General features: G+C 41.5%; 1 protein-coding gene across 4 annotated transcripts in view; it reads left to right on the forward strand.

Moving 5' to 3' along the window:
* LOC147028733 (receptor tyrosine-protein kinase erbB-4-like) overlaps positions 1 to 17,177 on the forward strand; it is a 787,552-nt gene that overhangs the window by 602,167 nt on the left and 168,208 nt on the right. The window lies entirely within an intron of this gene.

Below are 17,177 nucleotides of genomic sequence, written 5' to 3' on the forward strand. Positions count from 1 at the left end.
CAACATCACAACATCTAATAGTGCCATTTTGGTTTAATGTGTAATTTTTTTTAAATGTCAGTGTGTGCTTGCGTGTGTGTGTGCCTCCTCCATTACTCCAAAACCATGAAACCTCGTGGTCCAAAACTTTGCATGCATACTAAGGAAACTCCAAGGGAGTGCAAGAATGAAAACTGGGTATTTGGGTAAATTTAAACACCCCTTTTGAAGATAATGGGGTGCTCATCATGAAAAACCAATAAATGGCTTACCCTTGGTCAGCCCGCTTTCACCTCACGAGGGTCTTAAACTGACATTTTGTTGCAGCCTGCCCAAATGCTCTGGCAGGGAACAGGGCTCAATGGTTTCTGCATGATAATGTGCTCAATTTTTTTTTAAACTTTCCTCACTCACATCATCAAATGCCTGATCTTCCTACCAACAAATTACTGTTTTCATCACTTTTGTCGGTGCTATAGTTTTCAAATTGGAATGTTGGAGCGATTTTATGCATTAAATGATGCAATTTCTATTATGGACTGCAGGGACTAAGTAAAGTATACAATTGAAATTTCTGCGGATTTGCGGATCAAATCTCGTGGATTTAACTAAGTGTCAAAATCTGCAGTGAAATCTGAAATGTTTCAGAAATTAACGATTCTTGTAACTTAGCGTATTTACTTTAAGCATGCAAGGCTGTGCTCCTGCTTTCTCCATATTTTCACAAGAAAATGTGAAATTGCCAAAGCATTATACTTAACTTTTTCTACTGTTTGGACAATTATATTGTTGCAGAATCGGGATTCAAGGCTCACCATGAGGGGAAGTACAAAGGTTCCTCCCGAACAACCGGTCCTGAGGCCGCCGGGCACAGTAAACTCCACCCACTGGCAGCTTGCTAGGCAACCATGAACACCTGTTGATACGGCCAATCCTGCAGTGACACTATTTTGCGTGATGCCTTTTGTGTGGATGGCCGTGCCAAGGGGGGTGGGGGGAGGGGTCATGTGCCTCGTTGCGTACTTGCGTTAAACTTACTGTATGAGGTGCATCCGAGTTTTGCTGCCATGCACCGTGGAATGAAACTTATTTTTGGGGAAGAACTTCCTGGTGAAGCTAATGTGTGGACCATGCTGGACCAATGAAAAGACGAAATGGGCTGGGTTCATTTATAACAAAAGTAATTTATTACAAGCGAGGGTGAGGAAAGGTCATGTGGCAAAGTAAAGGGTTTATTCAATGAAATGTACAGCAAAGGACAGGAAGGATTTGTGGGTGCGGCAAAAGAAATGCAATTATGTACAAAAAGAGGACACAGAACAGAATTAACCGAAAATAAACTTCTATAATCTTAACTTGTATTTATTCACGTTACAGGCACCATCAGACACCCCCGAGGGAATTTGAGATCACCAGAGAGAGAGAAAAGCAGTTGAGGTGTAAGTGACCTCATTGTACCTGGCAAGGTCGATGGACCGACGCAGCCCAATCACTTAGGAGGAGGAAGGGGAGAAGAAAACTGGGGTGTCTATGGTATGTGAGTGGAAGGTGCAAAATGTGCAGTGTGATGCAAAAGAGGAAGGGTGAAGACGTGTGAATCGGTATGCTCTTTCAGTGATGTGTCCACAGTGGACGAGACAATCATATGGGAGAGAAAGATGCATGAGAGATAGCTTTACGGGGCACATAAGAAAGTCTGTAAATATGTTGTTTATGATGATGACTGGAACGCCGTGGGAGCCAAGTGCCGATGACCCGGTGATGACCCGGCAATGATTCAGCACTGCCTTCTTAACTCGACAATCATTTGGCAAGGTGATGGCGCTCAGCTTGGGAAGACTAAACAAAGATGTGGGTTTAGACAAAGACGCGTCGGGAAGACGCGGGTTTTGACAAAGACGCGTCAGAAAGCAGATCTAGAGGCTCCATGGGCATTTCCACATGTCCCCATTGGTGTGCCGACACCACCCCGAGAAGTAGCCCCACCTTGCTCGACTCCGGAGGAAAAATGGCCTCAGTTGCTCCCCAGCCTGACGACACAACAGAACTCTGAGATTTACATTGGCCGCGGGTTTTTGGGAGCACTCTCCGGCCATGAACATGCACTGGGCTCCATTTAAGCGTTGATATTTAGCGGAGCACCAGCGCTACCCAGATGACTTTGGACAGGCCCCAGTGCATATTTGCACTTGCAGTTCCATGCCCAAAGTATTCTGGCTCGCAAGCACCCGCGATGTTCCCCGTTCCCCAACATCCCCAATGATTGTTGTGAGCGCCCAGAGAGCTGTTGCCAGTTGCTGCGGTTATAGTGAGGTGGGGGAAGCACTCTTGTGTCTGTGGTAAAGTTGATGAAACGTTGTAAGTGGTTGAGGCGATCGTGCTGATGAGGCTGATGAGGTTAAAGTGGTTGTTAGCGGTTGTGGAATTTGTGGTGAAGAGGTCGGGCGTCTGTTGTTGTGTGGATATTTGGGAGGTGTTTATAGTGATCATGGTGAGCTCTGTAGTGTCGTGATGAGGGTCTGGGGTGAGGTTTCTCTGTTGGTTAATGGCGCACCATTTGAACAGGGAAACCGCGTGCAGATGCAATTGAGGTTGCGGTGATATTGGTCATTCCTGCGGCTCCTCCGGTAGTGTCACTGATCTGGTGTGCATGTATGCATGGCGGGGTTTGTGTGTGAAGTGAAATGAAAATAATAAAATAGGACTTAGGGATTGAAGACCTCACTGAAAGCCATACACAACGCATCTTGTCCCATTTACCCACGAGACATATGGAAGGGTGAACTGAATGAATACTAATGAAATAACTGTCTCAGGATCGCTACGTGATGCCTGGTGTTGGCTTAATGGTTAGGGTGGTGGGCTTGGGATCCCAGGATCCCGAGTTCAAATCCCACTCGGCTGTTGAATTAACACCAGATGGGGTTCACTCTGCCTGTCATCCTTGATGAGGATGGCAAAATGAGTGCCAGCTTGCTGGTATCCTGTGTCGGAGTGGCGACCAATCCAGTATTGTGCCCAATAGCCAAGGAGACTGCTTTGGCATCACCAATGCTCTGTGCAGAGTATGGTCCCTGATGGTGGATGGATGGATGGATGGATGGATCGCTACATGCTGGATGCCTTTGCCTTGGGTGAGCACCGGTTTCGCAAAACCGCAACAACATTTAGTGAAAAATGATTAAGGAATGTGCCCAAAGTGTAACTTCATTGAGTGAAATGAAAATAACTAAGCAGTGAGACAAGTTTGGCATGACGCAAGCAGTGGGTGTGTCGACCGCGATCGGGTTATCCATGGGGGCAGCCCCCAAGTTCAGAAGACGAAATCAAATTAAAAGAACGATTAACAGAACAGGAGGATAAGAATGAGCATAGCAACGGGCCAAGTGAAATACGAGTTCGAGAGAATTGGAAAATGTTTTCAGTGGCTACAAAGCAATGCTTGCTGAAAAAAGAAGAAAGCAGTGCAGAAGACTTTCTTTCGCTTCTTCCAGATGGATGAAAGACCTCGAGCTGATGAACTATGGCAGCATGGCCGAGAGGTATGCACACTCGCTCTAAGCTGTCTCACCTGGATTTAAATCCCAACCCAGCGACAAACTGTCATCCCGGTGTTTCACAGGCAGGGTGATTAATCAGTGTGCGTGCCGTCCCTCAGATGGCTGTTAAACTGGGTGTCTTTAGTTTCGTTTAGATTTAGTTTGTGGACAATAAAGATCCCTTCGTGGTGTCCTTTGTGAAGAGTAGGGGACCTATCCCCAGCATCCAAATTCCAATATTTCTGCTCTAACCTATATGGGCTTTGCATCAGCAGCACTGCCACACCCTCAGTCAATAATATGTTATTTACAGCCTTGGACTGCACAGGAAAAAAGAATATGACCGGACAGACCCCGATATATTGTATTATATTCTAATTATATTTTAATTAATTTCATCTTTGAAATATTTCTCCTCAAATATTTTCTGTCAGGAAGGCATCCACCCTTCCATACATCAAGTAAATAGGATTTTGAAGTTCGATTTACATGATTTCAATTCAAACGATGTTTTCCAGGAACACATCTTTGACGTGTGTGTGTTGTGTGTGTGTGTGTGTGTGTGTGTGTGTGTGTGTGTGTGTGTGTGTGTGTGTGTGTGTGTGTGTGTGTGTGGGTGTGTGTGGGTGTGTGTGTGTGTGTGTGTGTGTGTGTGTGGGTGTGTGTGGGTGTGTGTGTGTGTGTGTGTGTGTGTGGGTGGTCATAAAGCAAAACATAGCATTCTCTTTGCTAACTCCTCCTCCCCCTCACCGTTCTCTACATCCCCACTCTCCAATATATATATATATATATATATATATATATATATATATATATATATATATATATATATATGTATATCACATCCCCGTCCTTGCACCCTCTCCCTCCCCGACTGTATAGCAAACTTTATTGAGGCGTTGTTCTCATCCCCTTCCTCCCTATCCCACCTTCCTCGCTCTCCCCTGCCATTCTTCACTCCTTTTCCTCGCTCCACCCTACTTGCTCCCCCACCCTTTCTCGCTCCCTCCTCTCTCCCCCTCCCCTCTACCCACCCCTCATCCCTCCTCTCCTCTCACCCTCAACCCCCCCCCCCACTCTATCCCCTCCTCTCCCCCAATCAGTCTTTTCCCTCTCAGTCTCTCTCTCTTCCCTCTCTTAGTATTCCCAGCAATGAAGCGTTTGATGATGTATGCTCATTCTCAATAAGTGGAGCCGTGCAACCTTTTACTCTTTTTCAGTGTTTGAGACTGCACATTTCAAACCTCAGTCACACGAATGTTTAATCAACGAGATATTCAATGTGGTATTTTGCATTTTATTTTTCATTGTTGACTTCAATTTTGAGTTGAAATATCACTTGGAAATACATTAGATGTCAAGACTGTGTAAATGTAAGATTGCATTGTTTGTTTGCTGATGTGACAACAAATCAAGCCCACCATCTCACAATGAATATTATTAACTTCATGCCAGGAAATATATTGCAGTGCAGCCAAAAACTATTTACATAAACAAAGATGGTAAATTAATGATGTCACAAGAGCAAAAATGGACTTTTTATGAATGCCATTTTGTTGGGTTTCAGAAAGATAAGGAAATAATATACACAGAATCATAAGAAGATACTAAATTAACTGAGTTTCCCAGCTTTATTTCAATGATTTCAAAATATTTTCTGCAGCTTTGCCTCCCAACCCAACAGCTCTCAACTTCTACCTTTTTTATTGCCAGAAATGTGGATGTGGCAGGTGTGTGAGTGTGTGTGTGTGTGTGTGTGTGTGTGTGTATGTACACACAACAACACACACACACACACACACACACACACACACACACACACACACACACACACACACGTGTGTTTGTCCTCCATAACTCCAATACCATGGAAACAATTAGCCTGAATCTTTGCATGCTACTAAGGGAAATCTAAGGAAGTGCACGAGTGAAAATTGGGTGTTTGGGTTAATTAAAATACCCCTTTTTAAAATAATTAATGGCCTTATTTAATTATAATCTTTATCAGGCTATACTCAGGCACCAAACTCTCTGGGGTCTTAAGGCATATCCTGGGTTACAGCACTGGAGTCTGAAGCTGCCATGTTTTTTTTGTCTTGCTCAACCAAGTTCTGACTTGGAACAGGCAGCAACAATTTCTTCAAGATAAAGTTTTTTTTTTTTCACTTTCCTCACTCATATCACCGAATACCTGTTCATCATAGCTTCGAATCGCTGGGTACATTGCAATGCTTATAAACACCCAGAGACACCAGTGTTTGTGGCTTTATTTCATTTTTGCACATGCGATAACCTCGAGAATCTCATAAACTAAGCTGAATTACAAAATTTCAGCTCCAGAATCGAACTTTGCAGCAGTTCTGACTCCTAAAAAAAAGTGGTAATTTGTCCAATTCGGACATATTTGACATTTTTGGCATCTCTGGAAGGTCTATGTTGAATATGACAGTTCGGTGATTGCTCATCACATGCCAAGCAAGCCGTTTCTTATCAACCATTTTGTTGGAGTGCTTAAGCCACTTGATGAGCGCTCTATAATATTCGCACTGTCACTGAATACTGTATGTCGATCGACTTGAACAAAGTTCAGGGGACACTTGCATTCATTGGCCACATGTTGTTTTGCTGTGCAACAGGCAGTGGCTGGCCACATGTTGTTCACTCAAAACTCACTGGCTTGCTGAAAATGTAAAAAAATTTTTTATGAGGATTCCCCTGTTTTTTACGATCTTCCATGATATGACTTGTCACTTCGGCATAGATAAATACAAATAAAAATGAAATATTTCATTACCTTCGCATTCTGCGAAAGGTTATGTTTTGGTCGCTGTGTATTTATTTATTTGTGAATATGTGTGTTTGTTTGTTATTCGCATGACTCAAAGTATTAAACCGAATTGCATGAAAATTGGTGGGATGATTTGTGATTATCCAAGGACGATTTGATTAGATTTTGGGAGCGATCGGGTCAAAGGTCAAGGTCAAGGTCATGAAAAGGTTAAAAACAAACTTTTGAGCATAACTTCCTTCATAAGACAGCTATCGACATGCAACCAATGCCATATTGTTCCATGACGAAATATCTTTTGGGTACGTGGTGTCAGATTTGACGTGACGTCATCAGAAGTGCGTCAAAATGACGTCACAAGATGACGTAAATTTTCAATTTTCGACCTCATCAGTTTTGATCATACCGTTTTGTAGGACTTACCTTAAGGACGTCACAAACCAAATTTGAAGTAGTTCGGACTGACTGTTATGACGTCATTGACGTTTGAACATAACGTTTTTCAATTGTGGCGAAAATGTCCTGATATTTTATATTCAAATATCTATGTAATTTGTAAAGGAAATTGTCCCAAATCCAGGCATTATGATCAGTACCAAAATATCTGCTTATTTATGAACAGGTTTTGCAAATTAACTCTATGGTCAAGGTCACACTCAAGGTCAAAATATACTTGTAGGCATAACTTCAGATCTAATAGAGCTATTGACATGAAACCAACGTTAAAATGTTCCGTGAAATAAGAGCTTTCAGGATGGTAGTCCGCGATTGGTAGTGACGTCATTGGAAGTGCGTCAAAATGACGTCACAAGATGACGTCATTTTTAAACTTTCGATTTTTTTCAGTGTTTATCATTCCATTTTGTTGGACTGCCCTCAATGACGTCTAACACCAAATTTGACATCCATCGGACTGATGGTTGTGACGTCATGGACGTTTTTAAATGACGTTTTTCAAATGTGCCTGGAAAAAAGTAGCGGCGGCGAAGGTATGCGCTCCACCGAGTGCCCGTTCTAGTTTTTAAAAGTTTCTTCAACCATTTTGTGGATTGCTTCGTGAAGCCAATTGGTGCACATTCTTCAAGCTTCAATCAACGGCGATACCAAGGTCTGATACTCAAGGTAGGAAGGCAAAATAAATTATTTGATCATCATGAGTAAAAAATGTTTACAGTTGTTATGAAGTGATGAATCGCCACATCACGGCAGGAAAGGCGAGAGGTCCGCGTGTTCACTTGAAGCTGTGCAGCCTGGGTTTGAATCCCAACCAAGCAATAAACTGTCATCCTGGTGTTTCACAGGCAGGGTGATTCATCATTGTGTGTGCCATCTCTTGGATAAACTCTAAACTGGGCATCTCATCAGCCGGAATATCTCTCTCACTCTCTCAATCTCCACTCTCTCAATCTTTCACTCTCTTTCTCTGTCACACACACACACACACACACACACACACACACACACACACACACACACACACACACACACACACACACACACACACACACACACACACACCCTTCCTTGCACCCATCCATCCCGCAGTGCATAGCATTTGGTGAGGAGTTGCTCTCCCCTCCTCCCCCATTCCTCGCTCTTCCCCTCTTCCTCGCCTCATCCTAGCTTACCCCCCACCCTCATTTCCCCTCTCCTCTCTCCCTCCCTCTTTCTCTCCCCACCCTTAATATCCCATCAGCGAAGTGACGGGTTGTATATTAATATGTCAGTCAGTCATTCAGTGAGTGAGTGAGTCAGTGAGTGGTTGGGATGAGCTACATATATATATATATATATATATATATATATATATATATATATATATATATATATATATATATATATATATATATGAGCAGGGTATGCTTACACATTGTAATCAATAATGAACCGTGCTTCCCCATTGTCTCGGGTCACTCACCTGCATTTGATTTTTCTTTTCTTTTTTCATTTATTTATATTTTCATTTCAGGATGCTTTCCGACAGTTCTGTGCTTCTTTTTATGTGGTGTGGCGGCGTTGTTGTCCGTCAGCGTGCAAAATTACTATGCTTCCCCATCGTCTCAGGTCGCTCACCTGCATTTTTTTCATTTATTTATATTTTCATTTATGGATGTTTCCAATGGTTCTGCGATATGTGTGTATATATATATATATATATATATATATATATATATATATATATATATATATATATATATATATATATATATATATATATATATATATATATATATATATATATATATATATATATATATATATATATATATATATATATATATATATATATACAAACATAAACACTCGGTGAATGCACCCGGCATTGCCTGGGTTCTTTTTGAATTAATTTCATCTTCTGTACATAGGTCTGAGGCGAGTCCAGTATCACTTACCTATTGGGCCATGGCAGTCATAGCCTAAGGGGGTTGGTGAGGGGGAAACACCCCCCCTCCCCCCCCCCCGGCTGAGGGGTCTCGCCACCTTGCCTATAACCTTCCCGGGGCCCGTCCTGACATTTTATTGTTGCAGAGGTTTCCTCCTATCTTTCACCATTCAGGAGATTAGCGCGTGCAGACAAACAAACAGACAAACAAACAAAAACTTCAAATTATATATTACATATGTATATATATATATGAAGACCACAAAGGGAAAACCAGAGATGTCACTTTTTATAAATTTCAGGGTTATTGCACCTGCCAATAGTTGGCAACATAAGGTTTCCTCTCACAATATTACTTTAACAAATAACCAGGGGTGTCACATGATTTATATGGGATAAAGTTTAGCCGTGCAATGAAAAAACAAGTGTTGTCAAAGCTGAACAAGTAGAAACCCAGAGTTGTCAGTACTTTACTCCTGGTTATCTCCCTTTCATTCATGTTAACTGTTCCAACATAATATTCAGAGTTGAGAAACTAAAAAATGAAAGGTTGTAAAACTTTCACAGCATAAACTCTGAGCACTACAATGGCCGATTTGGTTACATCATGGGCTCCGTAATTGGTGCATATCGTGGTTCAAGCCTGGTCAAACCTTTATTGTGACTTTTATGGGACCCACGCCATGGCTTAATGGTTAGCGCGTCTGAGTACCCATCCTCATTCGATGTACCCACCGCCCAATCAACTTGCTTTGGTACATGAGGGAGTCACATGAGGTGGCTTCGGCTATCGCGGGGGTGGTTTATCCTTGGTTTCCTCCCGGTTTTCCATCATATTAAGAGTAGGAAATGGAGAATCCGTCATCATATAAGCGAAATACCCTTGAGTATGGCGTTGAACACCAATCAAACAAAAAATAATGACTGTTTAATGTTGAAAAAAAAATCGGTGATCACCAAAGTCATGTAATGTATGCTAATAACAAACAAGCATGAATTTGCTGCACATCCTGGGTTAAAATTGCATGGCAATTATTAAACGAGGGAATAACCAGTGATGTCAGTTTGCAACATTGATTCGTTCTTTCCTCTTAAATTAAATAACACAGAAGCTTGGCAAATGCTGCATGCTTAATTTGATCGGCCAATGATCACTCTTCCTTTTACTGGAAAAGAAATCTATGACAGTTATTAAACAGTCCAACAAAGTCTTCAAAATTTATTTTTCAGTTTCTTCAAAATTGACTTATCCTGACATCTCTGGTTTTCCCCTTATGGTCTTCATATGTATATACATATACATATATATGTATATACACATATATGTATATATATATGTATGTATATATATATATATATATATATATATATATATATATATATATATATATATATATATATATATCTATGTCATCCCCCTCCCAGCTTCCCCCCTCATCCTGCCTCCTCCCAGCCTTGCCTCTCATCCTGCCCCCTTTCAGCATTCCCCCTCGTCCTGCCCCCTGCCAGCATCCCCCTCATCACATGCCCTCCCATCTGTCCCCCTGTCCCACATCTTCCGATCTCCCCCCACCATCTGAATCCTCTCCCATCTTCCCCCCTACCCTGCACCGTCACACCTCCCTAACTCTCGGACACTCCCAACCTTCCCGCTTACCCTCCCGGCGCCCTGCATCGTCCTAACCCCTCCTACCCTGGCCCTAACTATCTGCACCTCAAACATCTGAACCCTCTGCTCCAACCTTCCAAATATCTCAATCCAGCCCACTGCTAATAAACCAGACATCATTTGTTTAACAGAATCCTTTATCCCTCAAGATATCACTGACTCATTTGTGTTTCTACCTTGCTTTTGTGTCCTCCGGTTTGACAGACCTGAACCTCACCCCAGCAGCAGAGTTTTACTTTGCATCAATCACTCGATTTCTCACTGTGAATGTACTGATCTTACACCTTCCCCCCCCCCTCCCCAGGGGTACCTTTGGCTGTGATTCCCCCTCCACTCCCACCTCTTGTTTGTCTGTGTTGTACCATCATCTACATCTCTCACAGTGACTGCCACAAACAGTGACAGCTCCATCCATCTACATCTCTCTTTCAGACAACATGGACCAACTTTTAACCACTCATTCAAATCATCTCTTCCTCATTTGTGGTGATTTAATTGTCACCATGCCAATTCACTGGGTGTTGGTACCTCTCTCACCAGTCATGGCAGTTCATGAGATAACTTCTATGACTCCATTGGACTGACCTAATCTGTGAACTTTCAGAAGCAGGCTTATCCCAATGGAAAAAATCCTCCCTTCGGGACTTGCTGATAACAATCTTCCATGCAAATGTCTCCTGCTCTCCCTCTGCTCCTCATGGTTCATCTGATCATGTGCTTGTGAGAGTGAATGACTCTCCGGCTACTCGCAGATAGCCACCTCAGTGCAGGCGAGTCTGACAGTTCACTCAAGCAGATTGGAAGGGACTGAAAGGAGCCATCTCACTTTCAGACTAATTTCCTTTACAATGGCATGCAAAAGTAATCACTTCATCCCCCCCCCCCCCCCGCTCCAAAGTTTTCATATTTTTATGCCACCTGAGCTGATATGATGCTTTCAAATCAAACTATATATATATATATATATATATATATATATATATATATATATATATATATATATATATATATATATATATCAATCAGAGTCTTTGCAAAGTACTCCAAAGTGATAAAACTAAAATAATGCAGATAAAATGGGAAAAAGTTTGATTAAGAGAAAATCAGATGATTCTCAGTTGCATAAGTATTTATCCCCTTCCACCAAATTAACCCTAAATCACTTCAGGAGAAAATTATATGTTTGAAAGGTTAAAAAAATAAGTGTAATGGGTTTCACCTGTACGTAATCAGTGGATAAAACTAAAAAATTGAGCTCCCCACTTATTGTAACTCACTTGGTCAATCAACAAGGCAAGCCTGATGTTGGTTTAATGGTAAGGGTGGCTGGCTTAAAAATTTGGGGGTCTTGAGTTCTAGCCTGTGCCATCATGTTGTTGAATTAACACCAGGTGGGTTGACTCAGCCTGTCATCCTTCCAAGGTCAGTGAAATGAGAACCAGCATGCTGGAAGTAGGGGGCATTGCATTAGCGGCACAGCTGTGCAGGCTGCATACAAATAATTGAAAAAGCAACAAGGCAAACATGAAAAACAAGGAGCTCTTCAAAGAAGACAGACATAAAGTGTGAAGAAGCACTCTTCAGGAGAGGGTTATAAGAAGATTTCAAACTACTCATCCCTTTAAGTGCGGTGAAATCCATCATTAAGAAGTGGAAGACGTATCATTACCACCCAGACCACCCAGATCAGATTGCCCATCCAAACTCAGTAGCCGGGCAAGCAGGAACCTGGTTCGGGATGTCACTGTAGATCCAACAATGACTGAAAGATCTGCAAGGCCATATGTCTGAGATTGGGGACAGTGTTCATCAATCAACGATATCCTGTTCCCTTCACAAAGCTTGCCTCTATGGACAGGTGGCAAGAAATAAACCATTACTGAAAAGGACGCATCTATAATCTTGTTTGGAGTTTGCGAAAAAGCATCTTAATGATACTGTAGGCATGTGGAGAAAAGTTTTTGTTGGCAGACAAGATAAAAATTGAACTTTTTGTCTCGATTCAAAACGTTACTTTTAGCACAAGCATAACACTGCATATCACCCAGTCAACACCATTCCTACTGTCAAGTATGTTTGTTTCAGCATCATGTTAGGGGCTGCTTTTAATCAGCAGGGTTTGGCAAGCTTGTCAGGATAGAAGGGACAGTTGATGGTGCAAAGTAAAGGAGGATCCTTGATGAAAACCTGCCATGAATCTGAAACTAGGTAGGAGATTCACATCTAAGCAGGACAATGATCCGAAGCATCAAGCTAAAGCACCTGATTAAGAAGAAAATAAATGTTCTTGAGTGGCCCAGTCAAAGTCCTGACTTGAACCCAATTTAACATTTATGGCGAAACTTGAAGATTGCAGTCCATCGCCGATCACCATCAAACTTGCAAGAATGAGAGCAATTTTCACGTGAACAATGGGCAAATATTTCACCATGTCACTGTGCAAAGCTGGTGGAGACCTACCCAAAAAGTCTCATAGCAGTCATTGCTGTAAAAGGTGCTTCCACCAAGTGTTGACCTCAGGGGCTGAATACTTTTACAACCAGTGAATTTTGATTTGTTCATGTTTTTTGCATGTAACCTCCTTCAACTATAACAGTATTTAGTTTGAATTCTTCAGTTTTGAATAAATATGTTCAATTGGAAAAATTGTTTCAATGTAATTTGTAATCATACCAAAATACGCAATTTGGTGTCGATCTGACGTTTTTTTTTTTTTAGCACGTTACATTCGGTCCTTACTTATCCATCCTCAACCAAACTAATTCACAGTAGGACTTAAGGTCATATGATGGAGGTTGCAGCAATTTAACTTCCCCCCATCCCCACGGGGGGTTTCGCCTTGCATGAACTCTGTGTTGAGGTGTATAATAGGTTATCATGGCTTTCATTGGACATAAGTCCAATATAAAAAGCTGTTTATAACCACTGATAACTGATGCCTTCACTCATTGACTGACTGACTGACTGACCTTCAAGATTGGTACCTTCCAGGTGACGTAGAGAACTGAAATTTTGCATGTCGATGGAGATCAAAGCCGATACACCGGAAGATATCGCAGAACTGACAGAGCATCCATAAATGAAAATATAAATAAATGAAGATAATTTCTTTTTTAAGGCAGGTGAGCAACCCGAGCCAATGGGGAAGCACGGTAATTTTGTGTGTCGACAGACATCGAAGCCGATAGACTCGGAAAAATCAAAGAACCATCGTAAAGCATCTGTAAATGAAAATATAAATTAATTTTAAAAAATAATGAAAATAAATAAATGAAAAATAAAATGCAGCTGAGCGACCCGAGACAATTGGGAAGCATGGTTTGTATGCTTCCACAATGTGAAAGCATACCCCACCACTATTATTATAACCACAAATGTTTTAGTCAATTCTGTCCAACGTACAGTTACATTTTTAAACAGTCGCTACTAAACTGAAAGAAGGTTTGAGGAAACTCGACACGATTAAGTCATTTTATACTTAGCGCGTCTCCGTCAGATGAATGGATCAGAGCTGTTTCGACTTGCTCGGCCTCAAGGTAAGCGGCGACGATCTTTACCTAACAAAGCTGCTTACATGAGTCTTTACGCATGAATGATGAATCCCATTGCCTGTTAGATTTTTCAACCTCTGATCAGATTATATATATGGACTGTATATTGATTGTTTATAACATATCTTGGGGCCTCATATGTGATTTCTCCCAGCCATCAAGTGTGATATGAGTAGAGGGAGAATGTTGCTTCTGGGACGCCCATTCAAATGAATGGGAAAAAAGGGATAAACTATCTGACCCAAGCCCCAAAAGCTCAAAATGGGAGACACTTCCCCCCACCTATTCCCTTCCCTCCCATACAAGCAAATGAAAAATTGAGACTTACTGATTAAAACACTTCCCCCCCCCCACGCTCCCCAAACATAATCACAGTCCTTTCATATTTTTGTTGTACTCAAAGAGCAAACAAACGAATATTTTCCCATGTTCTACTTCAGGGAAAAACTTAATTTTCTTATAACATTCATTTCAATCGAGTATATTCACAAAGAATAACTTGGAACTTGGTTCTTGGTTTAAGTATCTTTGTTGAGCAGAGATAAAATGATAAACTTCTCTTAATGCTCTTGTCTGACCACCTCCTGAGCCACATATCATTTTGAGATTGTAGTAAAAAGTTTTTCCATTGTTCAATTGATAACCATTTAAGTTTTCAGTCCATTCAAGGATATTTAGTTTTTTTCTTTACATCCTCCAACTTATTTGTAATTAAATTTATCTGCTTATTTGTTTTACCTACTTTTTCCCTGGTTATTTCTTCACTAAGACTTATTTGATATTTTTCACATTCTTTATGTTTCCCATTTAAATACCAAGGTTGATTACATCTCCACTCTTTGGTTTGGTTATTGCTTGGTTCTATCATTTATAAATCAGCAAAAAATGTCGGCAGTAGCCCGTTAAAATCCCCAACCCAATATCTTAACACTTATACTTATAACCATAAGGGAGACGATTGGTTCCATTCTCTAAAATATATATTTTATCATCAAAGTGCACCCATTGCTTTCTTATTTCCTTCTTCTGTATATAATTGATGTTTATAACTTCTTATTGTATTCATTTTTCTGTACTCTTCCTTCTTTAAGGTTAAACAGTTGTAATAATGTTTAAAGTTTATTGTTTCCTTGATTATATTTTTCTTTATTCCCTTTAGCTTCTTATCACACCCTTCACTATCATTATTATCAAAACTAGTGCGGGCCCGTAGGTGCGTGCCAGTATATGCCGCTTCGTTCCTTCGCTCTCGTAAACGATGACTGGATTGGGGCATTGTTTCAATTCTATCCTTTCCCTTCCCTCACTTCAAATGGTACCATACCACACTCCACGAGTGAGAAGGCCAAATGGCTCAATTCTGATTTGCTTCCATATATTTTCCCCAACACCTCACTCTTTGGACCCCCCCCCCTACCCTGTCACACCAACTGCTCCTGGACTCTGTGTCGTTTCAACCTGAGAAGGTGGAGAAGTTTCTTGCAACCATCTACTCTGATTCTGCAACTGGACTGGCCGGCACCAGCTCACGTGTGCTGAACCTGTTGTGTTGCTCTTGCACTCCTCTTTCTGCCCTTTTCACCCCATCATTTTCTCTTGGTCATTCCCCATCTGCTTGGAAGTCAGCCAACATCAATGCCTCACATAAACAAGGTTTAAAAAACGATCCCTTAAACTAGAGACCTATCAGCTTACTTCTAATCATCAGCAAGGTCACACAATGCATCATTGCATTGACAACATTCTTCCTTTTCTACATTGACCTCACCTCAAATTATTAAATTGAATTCAGATGAGGTCATTCTCCCTTGGACATGCTGCTATGCTCTCCCAACAATGAATGGAGGTGCTCAATGTCAGATATGAGATGAGGGCCATCTCTCTGGATATATCTCGAGCTTTCAATACAGTCTGGCACCCCGCCTTGCTCGACCAACTCTCTGCCTGTGGCATACAAGGCCAAATCCACTCTTAGGTTATTGATGTCCTCTACTTACGTCACCAACATTTGGCTCTCAGCCGAATCCTTTCAATATACTCTTCCTGTCAAGGCTGAAGTTCCCCAAGGCAGTGTCCTTGGCCCCATCCTATTCCTAATCTTCATCAATGATCTCTCTGACTCTTCATTGATGATCTCTTCATCAATGAATGATCTCTCTGAAAATCCTAATTTGCTATTTGCTAAGGATTTCACACTCTGCCGTGACCTTGCTCATCTTTCAGATAGGCAGGCAGCAGCCCTTTCCCTCTCTTCAGACCTAGATAAAGGCGCTGTCACACCTTGACGTTTTAGCCAGCAATGGCAACGTATAAAAAGGTATTATATGTAAAACGTTGGCGTACGCTGAAGTTTTGAGGTTTCTTTTTTAACGTTTTGGTCGTATTCATAACGTGTTGGTCGTATGCATTACATATTAGTAACGGGCACAGAACGTTTCATTGTGTTATCGATAACTTATGCCAACGAATGCTTAGCCTGTTGTCGGCGTTCACAACCTATGCCCAACGATAGTTTAACTTAGGCATAGCGCGCTGCACGTATCGCCGACGAACTCGTGGCGTCGCCTGTTTAAAACCTTCCGCACGCCGATTAAAATCATAACCGCCTGAAAATTGGAAGTGTCAACATCGCAGTCACACCTTGACGATTTAGCCAGCATATGCCGACCTATGAAAAATGTGTGTAAAACGCTGGCACACGTCGATTACGGTATGGGTAAGTTGTGTATACGTTAGGAGCACGCTGAAAAACGAGGAAGTACGCTGTCATATTACGTGGTACGTCTAGTACGTCGTGAAATTTCAAGCATGCTGAAAATTTTACGACATACGGCTCACAAGTTCCTCATACGCTGGCATAAGTTCTCTGCATGCTCCGCGATCGTTGACACACGTCGGACACACGTTACTTGTAACTTACTCATAAGTTGAAACACGTCTAGGTAATGTTTAGCATACCGAAACTTAATTTTAACCTATGAGTGACGTGCTTTGAACCTATGTGTAGCGTGCTTTGAACCTATATGTAACGTATCTCAAACGCACATTGTCGTATGCAGAAAAATTTGATTGACGTCTTCTGGACGACCACAGAACTTACTGAACGTGTTTCTAAGTTACATCTACCGTATAATGGCATATTGGCAGCGATTAGGGAAATTGGTATATGCAAATGGGCTTCACAAGAGGAACCCGTCAGTGTTCCAGACTCCATGTTGAGTAGATGTCAGTAGTAGTAGTAGTAGTAGTAGTAGTAGTAGTAGTAGTA

The sequence above is a fragment of the Eptatretus burgeri genome, chromosome 4, assembly GCF_056783735.1.
Source record: "Eptatretus burgeri isolate ZD-2024b chromosome 4, Ebu_testis_v1, whole genome shotgun sequence".
Taxonomy (NCBI): Eukaryota; Metazoa; Chordata; class Myxini; order Myxiniformes; family Myxinidae; genus Eptatretus; species Eptatretus burgeri.